General features: G+C 39.1%; 1 protein-coding gene across 1 annotated transcript in view; it reads right to left on the bottom strand.

Annotated features, from left to right (window-relative positions):
• Nucleotides 1-11,011, bottom strand: part of LOC127945900 (D(3) dopamine receptor-like) — a 138,454-nt gene extending 127,443 nt beyond the window's left edge. Inside the window, exon 1 of the mRNA XM_052542012.1 lies at nt 10,527-11,011. The gene's annotated coding sequence lies outside the window, so the exon portion shown is untranslated. The remainder of the gene's footprint in view (nt 1-10,526) is intronic.
• Nucleotides 11,012-14,128: the final 3,117 nt, after the last annotated feature.

Here is a 14,128-nt window from a genome sequence, read left to right on the forward strand (position 1 = left end):
TGAGTGACATTAGATGTATGATAGTTTTTTTATTTTCTATCATCCATATAGTGTTGTATAGTCATGAAACTATTGTCATGAGACCAGTCATTCTGAGGAAATATGCCTCAGAATGACTTGTCTTTTATGTGTACATTTTTTTTTAAGTGTTTAGAAGCTGCACTTTAAAAAAAATAAAAAGACATTTACTGGTTCCTTTTTTACTATTATTTCAAAAAATCACCACGACAAAACCATTCAAGCTATCCAAAATTCATTCACACCTGTTCTGTAAGATTAGTTCTTTAAACAGTGGTAAAAGAGGATGTGGTGCTGATCCTTCAAGAGTCACTCAAAACGTTATCTGTCCATAAAGCCTATAAAGAATTATTCTTAATATACAGTTCACAATACTTCAGCTTGTTATTCTAATTAAGTGAGGGTCATTTTTATCAGTAAAATTCCTAAAATACATATTATTTTATTTGAAAGATTTCTATAAATTATTTAAATCATACTCGTTTCTACAATAATTATTTAAAAGTAATCCTATAGCTCCCTCTGGTGACCATTATTGGTACTAAGAATTGCAAGCTTGATTTATAAGTTATGATAGTTTTAATTTTAGGCTGGCTCTTGAAAATGAAAAAGCTATGAAACTTACTGTGCTTCCTTCAAATGAGGACTTCTACTTATATAAAAAATTATGAAGAGTTAGAATGAAAAATTTTAAAGATATAGTAAAATAACTATTGTATTTTTTTATGTTACATTAATAAATCTCTATGGCAACACCATTTAAGCTATCCTAAACCCATTCACAATTTAACATCTCAGTATATTGGCATCATGTTGAAAAAGGAGTATGGAGTAGTATGAGGAGGAGTATGAATTCATTTACAGGCTGATTTTATCATAAATCCACAATAAAATTTATTTTTCTGTTCTGTATCAATCTGTGTTGTTGTTTGTTTATTTTTATCTTTTATTTTTCATAGGAAGATAACTGATCCTTTACTCTCCTTTTTAATAAATGTGCTTATAAACCAAAAACAAGCTATTTATAGCTGTATTTATAAACTGCTTACTACTGACTATTAATATTGGGACAAGGCTTTATAAAGCATGAACTGACTATTTACTTTTTGAGTTTGAAATTATTATTTGCAGCACAAATTAGGGTTTTTTAGGATTTTTAAAAATCCCTAAAACTGTCAGAAAAGGATAAGGCCTAAGATTTCTATGTGATTGGCTACATTTATTTGTTTTATAACTATAATGCATAAACTATGAAATTATACAAAATGTATAAAAAAGTACAACAGTCATTGTTTTCCAATGTTTTTTTTTTTTTTTTTTTTTTTTTTTTTTTGGATTTACATTAAAAAAAATTAGCCTACTGCAATCATTCTAAACAGCTTGAATAAAACCTGTTAATATTTATTATAGACCACTGTAACTGTGTATAATCTAACAAACAAGTTTATTATGAAAATAAAAGTGTGTACACCAGATAAATTGGACGATAAAGAAATTGCTAACAATAGTATAATAGAGCATGTTTTAGGTTTTTAGGCGTTTAGATGCAGATATGGACAAATCAAATGTAAAATAAAATGTAATTGATTTAATTAAATATAGATTAATTCTTGTTAGAGCAAAATAATAAATAAATAAATAAATACGTACACACATTAAAAAAGCAGCCAAGATGAATGAGTTTAATTTTTTATATAGATTAAAATTGAAGACAGAAGCAGCTGGTATATGCGGTCACTTAATATTAAAATCCAGTAGATCCACTTCAGATATATTTCTCAACAGTTTATGTTCACGTGGCTGTTTTCGTTTATAGTCGCCAAGCTATTATGTATTTTGAAATAATCTTGTCCGTTATGTGTTCGTTCGTACGACGAAAGCCAGAATCCTGCAGCTCGAGAGATACATGTTATTCTGCCAGTCTCGCTTTCAAATAGTCTTGCGCACTTAAACGGGTCACAAACACCTGCATTTACCTCTTGATGTGTTACAATGGGTTTATTGTGTGCATTTGTGGTAATGTTTTATTTAAAAAAGCTCTTAAACAAGAATAAATTCGTTTGTTTTGAGCTCGACACTGTACGCGCTGATCGGAGGCGTGATTTCAGATAGGCAGCCACAAATATTTCATTTTCACACAAACAGTTCAAAAACATCTGAATTTAGCTCTTGGTGTGTTCTAATTGGTTGATTGTGTGATATCGCTGTAATAATTTATTTTTAAAAGCTTTAAAACAGGAATAAATTCGTTTTCTCTGAGCTCTTTACTCCAGACGCTTGTGATCACAGCGGTGATTCATCTCTCCTATTTCTCACATATCTCTGGCCAGAAATAATTTATCCATGAGCCCTGAACCGGTAATAATCAGATATGTTGGTTTAGCTTGTCAGTGTGAATTAAATCTAAGTATTTATTTGTATTTTTAACCGATTTAAAAGTGAAAGTAAAAGTCCGGTAATTGCACCTGTAGGGGCGCAATTTCTCTCAGACAATGGAAGTCTGAAGCACACATACTCAAACAGAGGGACAAAGTGAGATGAGATGTCTGAGAGTTTTTTAATTTTCTGTTATCCATACAGTGTTGTAAAGTCTTGAAACTATGCATATTTCCTCAGAATGACTTTTTCATCTGTATGAAAAAATTCTTTGACGTGTTTGGAAGCTGCAATTTAAAAATACAATAATGATTCCGTTTGTAAGGTCATTTAAAAAAATCACCACGGCAAAACCATTCAAGCTATCCAAAATCCATTCACAATTTAAGTTCCTATCAGAAATACTGATGTGTGTTCAGAGTTTTGTGAAATTCTAAGTATGTTATTTGCCTCAAAATCACCTGAGAAGTATTCCAGTTTGACATGTTGCCACGCCAACAATTTTTTAGATATCAATATCCCCCTTGCAGATTTATATCGGCTGTGTTTTAACATTATTCTGATGAAGTTTGAAGCAAATCGAGTAATAATAAGATGCTGAATTCAAATCATTTTGAAAATGACACACTTCCTTCTGCCAGTTGGTGGCGCTATAACTTTGACTCCTAATAGTCACATATATGCGATCGACATCATACAACGAATAATCTGATGAAGTTTGATTAAAATCAGGAACTGTATGTGGATGGTATTAGACACTTCCTGTTTCTCATTTCTCGCCATAATTTCAACGCCTCGCCACGAGCAAACCGTTCGAGATATCAAAAATCCCCTGGCAATTTTTCATCCCCAGTGTCTTGAGATCATGTTGACCGAGTTTGGCGGCAATCGAGAAAAAAACCTATGACAAGTATTTCAAATTCCAGAGCATGCGCTTTTTACATAACTCTAAATAGCTGACTTCCTGTTGGGTGGAGCCTATGACATGCAATATGAAAGTTGTTCGGCACGATGAGATCTATATGTGTACTGAGTTTCATATGAATATGTGCAAGTATGTGTGAGCTATACATCAACATTTATGACTGTGTTCCAGGGGGCGCCATAGAGCCCCTGTGCCACGCCCGGGTCCCAGCCTCTGCAGGCTCCTAAAGGCCACAGATTCCAAAGTGTGCGCAAATTTTCAAGAGTTTTTGAGTATGTTAAGGACCCCCAAAGCCCCCACAACTTTGACGAAAAATTTGAATACTAAACCCTAAATAGCCAACTTCCTGTTGGGCGGAGCCTATGATATGCAATACAAAAGTTGTTTGGATTGATGAGATTTATATGTGTACCGAGTTTCATACGTCTACGAGCAAGAATGTATGATATATGGCCCTCCATATTCCAGGGGGCGCTGTAGAGCCCCTGTGCCACGCCCGTGTATCAGTCTCTGCCCGGCCCTAATGGCCGCAGGTTCCAATCTGTGTGCCAATTTTCAAGACTTTTTAAGCACGTTAAGGGCCCCAAAAGCCCCCGAGACGTTGGAAAAAAATAATAATAATAATAATAATAATAATAAATATAGCTGCAAGCAGCGATGTCGGGCTCAAGCCATCAGTGCAACGCCACCCCGGTGGCATCGGGAAAACTGTGCCCAGCGGGCATAAGCATTTACAGTAACCCTCTGACAATCAAGTTTTAAGGAATGCGGCAGTTAAAGGGTTAATCCGACCAATCTAGACTTTGAAATCACATACACAGAACAATTTATATAACTTTAGTAACACATTATTTTTATATTTAAAAAAAACGTATAAGGTGTGCATTATAGCTGACACCTATATGAAACAATTGTTTTGTGACTGCAAGTCTTTCTTCTCAAATGCTATTGAGCTTCAAATTTGCTTTTGAGCCCATGTGAAAAAGTAGCAAATTTACATATGACTTACAGTTTGTTGTAATAAATATCAAACATTCAAATTAATTGTGCATTATAGCTGTCACCTAGATGAACAATTACAGTTGTTTTTGTAAGTAATTCTCTTCAAATGCTACTGACGTTAGAAAAGTGTATAACAATATCACATGTAACTTTAGAGACCGGCCCTAAATTTGAGACTCTTGAATGTCCACTGTCAAGACAGCTTTATGCCTTTTTTTTTTTTTTTTTTTTTAGTTTTCTTTTCTCTGTGTCGGATTGCTGATGTCCTATACCCAGGCATAGATGTCCATCCATCAATTACGAACATTCAGCCGCAAACATGAGGTGTGAGCGGTCGCGAGCGCGGATGGGAGAGTGGCGCATGTTTTTTTTTTGTTTTTTTTTAAAGCAACTGGGATGGTGCCCCCTCTGGGAGTTGGTGCCCTACGAAGACTGCATACTCTGCATATAGGGAGTGGTGGTACTATCTGGAAGATATATTCCTCAAACCATCGTACAAGAGGAGGTGATGCTAATCCTTCAAGAATCGCTCAAAAGCTATTTAAGTGTACAGTTTCATTTTATTGCATCTTGAAATAAATATTTCTGAATTCTGAATCAAACTGGGTTGGGTTTATTTATTTATTTTATGAGACAACTGAGACTTTAATCTCCTTTGTAATATATGTGCTTTTAATTAAACCAAGAACAATTTATTTATAGATGTATTACTGCTTAATAATGACTATTGACCGTATGACCGTACAGCACCTGGCCACATGGTGCGCTGACAATAACCTGCTCCTTAACACCAATAAGACCAAGGAGCTCATTGTGGACTTCAGGAAGAAGAATGGAAGCACGCATGACCCCATCCACATTAACGGGCTGGCTGTTGAACGTGTCTCCAGCTTCAAGTTCCTGGGAACCACCATCTCGGAGGAACTGTCCTGGGCCACAAACACCTCCAGCCTGGTCAAGAAGGCTCACCAGCGCCTTTTCTTCCTCAGGACACTGAAGAAGAACCAGCTGTCTTCATCCATCCTGGTTAACTTCTACCGGTGTGCGATCGAGAGCATCCTGACTAGTTGCATCACAGTCTGGTATGGGAACTGTTCAGTGGCTGACCGCAAGGCACTGCAGAGGGTGGTGAAAACTGCCCAGCGCATCACAGGGACACCACTTCCTGCTCTTGAGGACATCCAGAGGAAACGCTGTCTACGTCGAGCTCGCAGCATTCTGAAGGACTCCTCTCACCCTGACCACGGACTGTTTAACCCCCTGCCCTCCGGGAGGCGTTTCAGGAGCCTCCGGACAAGGACCACAAGATTCAGGAACAGCTTTTTCCCTAAAGCTGTCTCCTTGCTGAACTCTGCCCTCTGACACCCCTCAACACCCCCCACACCACACATAGACTCCTCCCCCTCTTCAACACTCTGACTGATTTATTTATTTATTCACAACAAGCAAAAACAGTAACTTATTACCTGCACTACTGTCTGTTCATCCAGGAACACTGTATAATCCATTTGCACATTGTAATATTTTCTATGCACTTTACTGTCCATTGCACTGCACATTGTACTGTAAATTATGTTCATAGTTCTGCCTATAGTGTACATACACTTTTACATAATCCATCTGTATAGTATGTTCATAGTACACCTATCTGTATATCGTGCATATAGTATTTAATATCTGTAAATTATGTCCATAATACTTACCTGTATAGTTATTGTACATATTATAGACCTTTATTCTGTACTTACTGCTTATTGCACTTCTGGTTAGATGCTAACTGCATTTCGTTGCCTTGTACCTACATGTGCAGTGACAATAAAGTTGAATCTAATCTAATCTAATCTAATCTATTATTAAGGGAAAAGGATTTATAATCATGAACTATTTACTAATGCTTAGCTAATGAGTGCAGTTATTATAAAGTGTTACCAATGCATTTACTAATGTTAACAAATTAGACATTATTTTACAGTGTTACCAAATCCTTAAATAATTTATTAGTGTTTTGTAATGATTTTAATTACCTATAAGCATTTGTGAAATAGTTTTGCTTGCATTGCAGCTTTATCTGTCAGTTGAAGAGTTTTACTGTTACATCCATGAGATTAATAAATGTCATGTCACAGAATGTCATAGGTCAGTATCAAATGAGTTTGAAATTATTATTTGCAGCACAAATAAGGATTATTAGGATGTTTTTAAATCCCTAAAACTGTCAGAAAAGGATAAGGCCTAAGAGATTTCTTAACCTGTAATTAAAGGAAAAAAACGCCACCATTAGCAACAACAAAAACAATAACAATTTAAAATACAGATTTTTTTTCCTGATTATTAAAGGGATGATTAGGTCTCTCTCTCTCTCTCTCTCTCTCTCTCTCTCTCTCTCTGCCAGACAGCCCCTCCCTACAGTCCACATACACTGTCAATCACCAAAAATTCACAGTCACCAACCCCCTCACACTCCCCCTCCCTCTCCCCCTCCCTTTCCTCACACAGACAGAGTGGCCAGAGTGAGATCATGTCAGTTGAGAAGTCTGACAGTTTTCACATTTTCTTTTATCCATACAGTGTTGTAAAGTCGTGAAACTATGCATATTTCCTCAGAATGATTTGATCTCTGTATGGACAAATGCTTTGAAGTGTTTGGAAGCTGCAATTTAAACATACAAGACAATTAATGTTTCCCTTTTTACTGTCATTTCAAAAAATCACCACGACAAAACAGTTCAAGCTAACCAAAATCTGTTCGCAATTTAAGTTCCTCAATGTTTTTTCTTCATGTAGAAAAAGTTTGGTGTGTATAGTGTACTTCCCCTGTGAGGAGCATTCATTAATTCACAAAATAATCTTCCCAAAAATCCATATTCAAATCAAAATAGTGGACTTCCTGTTGGTTGTAGCTTATGACTGTGAATTAGAAAGTTGTCCGTCTTGATAAGAACAATTTATGTACCAAGTTTGGTGTCTGTAGCTAAAACTAAATAAAATGCATTATTATTATTACTATTATTAGCTGTACACTTGATAAAAAATGTTCAATATAAACTTATGCAATTGTGTGTGTGTGTGTGTATATATATATATATATATATATATATATATATATATATATATATATATATATAAATTCAAGTATACAGTTTTCTTTTATTGCATCTTGAAATAAATATTTATGAGTTCTGTGTTTGTTTATTTTATTTATTTTATTTTTTATTTTACATTTTTTTAGGAAGATTACAGCCTTTAATCTCCTCAAAATAAATGTGCATATAAACCATGAACAATTAAATTATAGCTGTATTTATAAAATGCTTACTAAAATATTAATTTTGGGAGAAGGCTATATAAAGCATGAACTGACTATTTACTAATGCTTAGCTAAGAATTGCAGCTATTATGAAGTGTTACCAATGCATTTACTAATGTTAACAATTGAGACATTATTTTAAAGTGTTACCAAATCCTTAAATAATTTAAAAGTGTTTTGTTATGATTTCATTAACCTATAAGCATTTGTGAAATAGTTCTGCTTGCATTACAGCTTAGTCTTCATCTATGAGCTGAACAGTTTTACTGTTACATCCTTGAGATTATGTAAATTCAAATAAATGTCATGTCACAGGGTGTCAGAGGTCAGTATCAAATGAGTTTGAAATTATTATTTGCAGCACAAATAAGGTTTTTTAGGATTTTTTTAATCCCTGAAACTGTCAGAAAAGGATAAGGCCTAAGATATTTCTTAAGCTGTAATGAAAACAGCACAATTAGCAACAACAACAAAAAAATAACAATTTAAAAAACAGTTTTTTTTTTCTGGTGATTAAAGAGATGTTTAAGTCTCTCTCTCTCTCTCTCTCTCTCTCTCTCTGTCTGTCTGCCACTCAGCTCACACCCCTCCCCCACTCACACTCACACACACACACAGTCAGCACTCATACATTCCTCAAACAGAGTGACAGAGTGAGATCAGATGTCTGACAGTTTTTTAATTTTCTTTTAATCATACAGCGCTGTAAAGTCATGAAACTATGCATATTTCCTCAGAATCACTGGTTTTCTAAATGAAAAATGTTTTTTAAAGTTTTGGAAGCTGCAATTTAAAAATAGAAGACGATTAATGTTTCACTTTTTACTGTCATTTCAAAAAATCACCACGACAAAACCGTTCAAGCTAACCAAAATCTGTTCGCAATTTAAGTTCCTCGATGTTTTTTCTTCATGTAGACAAAGTTTTGTGTGTATAGTGTACTTCCCCTGTGAGGAGTATTCATTAATTTTACAACTGTAAAATCTCAAAAATACACATTCAAATCAAAATAGCCGATTTCCTGTTGATCGTAGCTTATGACTGTGAATTAGAAAGTTGTCCGTCTTGATAAGAACAATTTATGTACCAAGTTTGGTGTCTGTAGCTAAAACTAACCCCCCCCACTTTTGACAAAAGGTGGCGCTATAGAGTGCCTCTTCCACGCCCTTTTCAAAGCTTTTGCCATGGTTTAGCTATCTTTAATACTGATATCTGTTTCGAGTTTCATGTAAATCTGAGCTTGTTGTCTGCCTAAAAATCATCAGAACAGAACATTCAAGTTTGACACGTTGCCATGGCAACACTATATTAGATATCAATATCCCCACAACAGATTTTCTTCGGCCGTGTTTTGTCATTATTCTGATGAAGTTTGAAGCAAATCGAGTAAAAATAAGATGCTGAATTCAAAGAGTTTTGAAAATGATTCACTTCCTGCTGCCAGTTGGTGGCGCTATAACTTTGACTCCTAATAGTCACATATATACGATCGGTATCATACAACGAACAAACAAATTAAGTTTGATCAAATTCAGGAAATGTATGTGGATGTTATTAGACATTTCCTGTTTCTCATTTCTCGCCATAATTTCAACGCCTCGCCACGGGCAAACCGTTCGAGATATCAAAAATCTCTTCGCAATTTAGCATCCCCAATGTCTTGAGATCGTGTTCACCGAGTTTTGTGGTGAACGGGTGGAGTTCCTCAGAGGAGTATATCAAATTCCAGAGCATGTGTTTTTCATAAAACCCTAAATAGCCAACTTCCTGTTGGGCGGAGCTTATGACATGCAGTGTGAAAGTTGTTTGGTTTGATGAGTTATATATATGTACCAAGTTTCATATGTATACGTGCAAGTATGCATGATATATGGCCCTCAGTACTACAGGGGGCGCTGTAGAGCCCCTGTGCCACGCCCGTGTATCAGACTCTGCCCGGCCCTAATGGCCGCAGGTTCCAAGGTGTGTGCCAATTTTCAAGAGTTTTTGAGTATGTTAAGGACCCCAAAAGCCCCCGAAACCTTGGAAAAAAATTAGAAGAATAAAAAAAAAAAAAAAAAATAATAATCCTAAGGAAAACAATAGGGCTCTCGCCCTCCAGGCTTGAGCCCTAATAATAATAAAAAATAATCCTAAGGAAAACAATAGGCCTCTCGCCCTTTGGGCTTGAGCCCTAAATAATAATAATAATAATAAAAAATAATCCTAAGGAAAACAATAGGCCTCTCGCCCTTTGGGCTTGAGCCCTAATAATCCTAAGGAAAACAATAGGGCTCTCGCCCTCCAGGCTTGAGCCCTAATAATAATAATAATAATAAAAAATAATCCTAAGGAAAACAATAGGCCTCTCGCCCTTTGGGCTTGAGCCCTAATAATAATAATAATAAAAAATAATCCTAAGGAAAACAATAGGCCTCTCGCCCTTTGGGCTTGAGCCCTAATAATCCTTAGAAGAACAATAGGGCTCTTCGCCCCTTCGGGCTTGAGCCCTAATAATAATAAGAAAAAGAATAATCCTTAGGGGAACAATAGGGCTCTTCGCCCCTTCGGGCTTGAGCCCTAATAATCCTTAGGGGAACAATAGGGCCCTGCGCCCATTGGCTCGGGCCCTAATAAAAAAAAATCAATTCATCTCAAAGTTTAACTAAATAACAAATCTTCAACATGGATGATAACTGATGCTCTAAAATGCACTGCAGATCAAAAAGCATTTTTCTTCCCCAGTGCTGATATCAAGTCACTCATAGACGAAACAATAAATAATAATACTAAAATAAATAATAATTAAAAAAAAAAAGTAAAAAAAAAAAAAAATGCTGGTGAAAGCCAGTGTGAACGCATGCATTAATCGATTAACATTCCGTGCTTAATTCAAGCAGCAGATTACACAATGTCTACCTGTTATGCTTCTCCACCGTAGAACCGAAACAGAACCACACCTGGATGCACTTTCTTTGAGATGAAACTTGTCGGTCCAGTAGCTCTTGGCGCAAGCCGTTGGTGCTGAGAAAGGGACTCCATATTTACCGCGCGCCGGGCGAGCATAGCGTACGTGAGACTTATTAATGCACAGCTCCAGAAATACTTTCATACGATGCCTTTGTGCATTGAATAACTCCGTGCAGGCAGTACACAAATGGTTTCCCACAGACCTTGATTCGCCCGGGTGGTTACAATCGTGAGACGAGCTTCACTTCGTCTCCAGGAGGTCTTTTACGCACGAAACATCTTTGTTCCCATTAGTTCAGTGCTTAATTGTGAGGTAAATCCAAGTAGGTGATAGAATAAAATAACTTCTCGAAAAGCCCAATTGTAAATCGTGTCAAAGCTCTAAATGTATTCGTGTTCTGCTGGCGTTTTCGGTCTCCACTGTTCCCGCTCATGCTGTGATCACCAACGACTGTCTGAGGATAGCTGTTACCTGCGACAGACCCAGAGGACCTGTTAACAGCACTAGAGCCAATAACCCAATAACGGGACATGTTGTCATCGTCATCCAGATGTGCTGCCATTAACTCGTCTATTATTAGGTCAGAGAAATATCTAATAAACATACATTTAAATGTAATAATCTCAAAATAAAGTTATTTGTCACACTGGAACTTGCAATTACCTGCCTGAAAACAGAATGACAAAGAAATAATACATAAAATGTAAGATAAACTGTATAGAACTAGGAAATAATATAATTGAATGAATAACAGTAAAATGTTAAAGGTTACTACCTAAAATATCAAGTTTTTTTTTTTTTTGGTGAATAACATTTCTAAAAACACATCATAACTTCCAAAAAAAATCTCCAATAAAAATGTGACAATTTGCCCCTATTTTTGAAAAATATACTTGTCCTATAAGTTAATAAATAAGTTTATATAAGTTAATATTCTTAGTTGACTAAAATTATTTTTGTTACCACTTACACTCAGTTACAGTTTAGTCCCATTGGTTATAGTGCAGTAACTAAAATCAACTATCAATGAGCAATTCATCTGTTACATATTTATTAATCCTTTGTTAACTTCATTCAGCTGTTAATTGTAAGTTCATGTCTGCCCAGGTCAATTAAATAATGTTAACAGTTACAACTTTTGATTTTAATAGTGTATTAGTAAATTATTTAACATGAAGATTAATAAATGCTTAATGAACTGTTTTTCAAAGTTTTTCAGCTTGGTTGGGAACCAACATATTGTCACACACCTGGACTCATTTAGCTTGTTTTTGCCCGTGACCCAGTTTCTGTCTTCCGTGTTTAGTTTGATTAGTTCCCAGGTGTCTATTATCTTCCTCATGTTTTCCATGTCCCTGTTAATTTAATGATTCCATCCACCTGTGTTTCCCCAATTATCTGTTGTACTTAAGCCTTGTCCTTTCAGTTCTGTTTTGTCGGGTCTTCACTTGTTACTCACTTGTGACCACTGGCTACTTACGTGTGTCTACCTCTGTGCTCCATGTTGGATATCCCCTGTGTTGGATATATTAAAAGCCTTATTCCGTTTATCCTCGACTCCGTATTCCTTCAGGCAGCGTAAGACCGTGACAGAAGACCCGACCAGAAAAAGAGAAAATAGAAAACTGCGTGTTCTTCCCTCCGTTTTGCTTTTGTTTTTTCACAGTCTTTTCTTTTCTTAGTGTCTATGGATCCCCTCTATCGTCCCGAATTCCTCATCCTCCTGCTGAAGCAGGAAGGACGTTCTCTTGAGGACCATACCAGACAGTTTTTCCTATTAGCTAATGCCACCAGCTACCCGGACGGCGCGCTCTGCACCTTCTACAACACCAGCCTGAACTCCAAATGCAGAGCGTTGTCGTCCGAAGATGGTCCTCGAGAGGATTTCGCCGCATTCGTGGAGTGGACTCTGGCGAGAAATGGCTCATCTTTCACCATCTGCCCCATAGAGGATCTCGCCAGTCCCACTCCCGACCCAGAGACCAGCCAGCCACCAACTCGCTACACGGAGCCAGAGCCCACTGCAGCCGCAGAGCCCGAGCCATTCACCGACAGGGAACAGGATCTCGAGAGCGCGACTGACCAGGTGTGTGAGCCGGCAACACCGTGCATCGTGGGAGTCCTCGTGGAGATCGAGGGCGTGGAGGAAAGCCCTGCCCACACTCCTGCGACTGAGGGTGAGCTGTATACAGTCTCTGAAGGTCATATGGAGCAAGCTCTGGATCTGATGGACTGGTCTATGGAGGTAATCCCTAATTTTCCTGTTTCCCCGCTGGTTCCGTCCAGCCCTGATTCCCCTGTATACCCTCTCAGTCTCCCACTCCTACCTCATCCAGTCATTTCCTCTGCTCCATTTCCGCTGGTTCCGCCCAGCCCTGAGTTTTCTGTTTCTCCGCTGGTTACGCCCAGCCCTGAGTTTTCTGTTTCTCCGCTGGTTACGCCCAGCCCTGAGTTTTCTGTTTCTCCGCTGGTTACGCCCAGCCCTGAGTTTTCTGTGTCTCCGCTGGTTCCGCCCAGCTCTGAATCTTCTGTGTCTCCGCTGGTTCCGCCCAGCTCTGAATCTTCTGTGTCTCCGCTGGTTCCGCCCAGCTCTGAATCTTCTGTGTCTCCGCTGGTTCCGCCCAGCTCTGAATCTTCTGTGTCTCCGCTGGTTCCGCCCAGCTCTGAATCTTCTGTGTCTCCGCTGGTTCCGCCCAGCCATGATTTTTCTGTTTCACCACTGGTTCCGCCCAGCCCTGAATCTTCTGTGTCTCCTGTATTCCCTCCCAGCCTCCCTCTCCCACCTCCTCCCAAACCTGCTGGTCCTTCTGCTCCACTTCCGCTGGTTCCTTCCAGCCCTGATCCTCCTGTCGTTCCCCCCATCCTTCTCCTCTCTCCTCCTCCTAGACCAGCCAGTTCCTCGTCATCCCTGCTGGTGCCAGTCAGTCCCGCAGCTCACCCTCAGTCCGCGCCATCGGGGCGCGGTGGTTCGCCGCTGGACTGCCAGTCTCCAGCTCCGCCTTGGCGTGTTAAGGCCCTGTCTCCGCCTCCAGCCTCCGAGCCCTGGACTCCTCCTCGGTCCTTCGACCCAGCGGCTCCGCCTTGGCTCTTAGCTCCCTCGTCTCCACCGTGGCCTGTCATCCCACCTGCTCCACCGGGCTCCCTCGTCCCTCCGGCTCCACCTTGGTCAGTCGTCGACCATCCGCCACCTCGGGACTCCTCTCCTCTGGTTCCACCTCGTCACTCCATCCCTCCGGCTCTGTCAGGCTCCTCCTTCCCTCCAGTTCCACCTCCATCCTCGGTCACTCCGGCTCCACAGCGGTCTGCCAGGACCCCGCCTCTGCCTTGGTCGCCTGAGCCTTCAGCTCCACCTAGGCCCTCCGGATCCTCGACGTCACCCTGGCTCTGCGGCTGTGCTGCTCCATCTTGGGCTCCTCACCCAGCGGTGCAGTCTCCGCCTGTCGGCCCCCTGGTGTCGTCGACCCTTCCTTCACCATGGCTCCTCCCGCCGTCGACCCCACCTTGGATCTCCGTCCTGGCTGGTCTCTGGTGGACCATCTGGCTCCTCCTG

The sequence above is a fragment of the Carassius gibelio genome, chromosome A24 (assembly GCF_023724105.1).
Source record: "Carassius gibelio isolate Cgi1373 ecotype wild population from Czech Republic chromosome A24, carGib1.2-hapl.c, whole genome shotgun sequence".
Taxonomy (NCBI): Eukaryota; Metazoa; Chordata; class Actinopteri; order Cypriniformes; family Cyprinidae; genus Carassius; species Carassius gibelio.